The following is a 1,649-nucleotide window of genomic DNA, read 5'->3' on the forward strand; positions in this document are numbered from 1 at the left end:
TGAGTCACACGGGAGACATACTATCTGTTGCCTGATTGTTCAAGAAGAGTTTATGTGTTGTGAAACATATTTGTTTCTTTTCATCAGTTGCTTTGTTTAATCTTTTTCCTGCAAATAGTGATGTCTTTGACTGTTCATTCACGGGAGCCAAGAAGTAAAAGAAGAAGAAGCCAGTGAGTGTCTGACATTTTCTGTCTTCCTGAGTTTTTTTTTCCATTCATTAAACTTGGATTTTGAAGATTATGTGCCTCACATTCTTTTTATTTTGATGGTTGTTAGGTTGAATGAAGATCATTGAATAAAGAAAATGTCGATGCTCCTGAAGATTTGGAGGGTACTTTATATTTCTTTCTCTGATAATTCTAACGACATAAATTTGCACCTTACAGAGGGTATAATGCAGAGCATCCTAATGATGAGGAAGAGGTGGAGGGAATTGATCTGCACCAACAACGTTACCCGTGGGAGGGAAGTGACATGGATTACTTATACGACGAGGTAAGCATATCATTAGATGGTTTGCGGTCCATCTTTGAGAGCCGTCGATTGTAAGTGTCTATCGTTTTGAAGTTGTACGACACTAAGATGTAAAGAATTACTAATCACGATTACCTTACTAGCAGAGTTCTTTTGCACAGCTATTGTCAATGGAATTAACACTTGAAATTGATGGTGCTATATTTCATGTTCCAAATGCTAACGCAAGCTCCAATGTTGATTCTCTGCTTTAACATGCCAAAATCACAAAGCAGTGGGTGTTGTAAGGTAATTCAGTAGGCACAAATGTTCAGTTGAAAAAAATTCTAAACTGTATTTATGCATCAAACTTATCATCCTTAACATAATAATATGTTTTTTCTTTGCTAGGAACCGTTTGTAAATAAATGTCTCTGATGTATATGACTGCTTAGTTTGTTGCTTTTGACAGTGAAATCACTAAACTTGCAATGTGTCAGGACAACAAAAGCATCTCAGCTGATGGTTAACTTTACAATTTCGTTGGTTTATTTTTCGTATTATGTTGGATGGATTATTTTAGCTAACAAATATCGCAACAGAGTGCTGGCAATAACTCTAATAGTTTTATATATACATTTAAAATTGGAAGTTTGGTGAGAACATGAACAAGTACTTCTGTCACGCTATTGGACAGTTATACGTCATTTCAAGAGAATTGATTTCTTATATTTCCCATAATCAGTAAGATTTTAACTGTTTTGTCTACTTTGCATTCATACCTCATTCTCCATCTAACTTTTCGGTGCTACTATATAATGATCAAGTCATTTTCTGCACAAATAGGCAAGTGGGGATGTTATGTTGGGTGCTTGGTTTATTTGGCTTCGCTACACAAATTCTGTTGTGACTCTAAAGCTTTTACCTCATTTAACATTGATTCTGGTTCTTGGGAGAATTACATATTGTGAATGAAAGGCACAAGCAAGGAACATATGTGTAGCTGCGTTCGACTCGACATGTAGCGGTATCTGCAGATCCGCTGATCCCATTGTAGAGGTTAATATGCAATGTGTTGACGTGGAAATCATTATTTGGAAGCTACATTTCGAGGCATTTCCTCAACATATAAATAGACCATAGACAGAGTTTGATATTTATAATACTCAGTGATCATGGAGTCTGCAGAAAAC

This window comes from Brassica oleracea, chromosome C4 (genome assembly GCF_000695525.1).
Source record: "Brassica oleracea var. oleracea cultivar TO1000 chromosome C4, BOL, whole genome shotgun sequence".
In the NCBI taxonomy this organism is placed as follows: Eukaryota; Viridiplantae; Streptophyta; class Magnoliopsida; order Brassicales; family Brassicaceae; genus Brassica; species Brassica oleracea.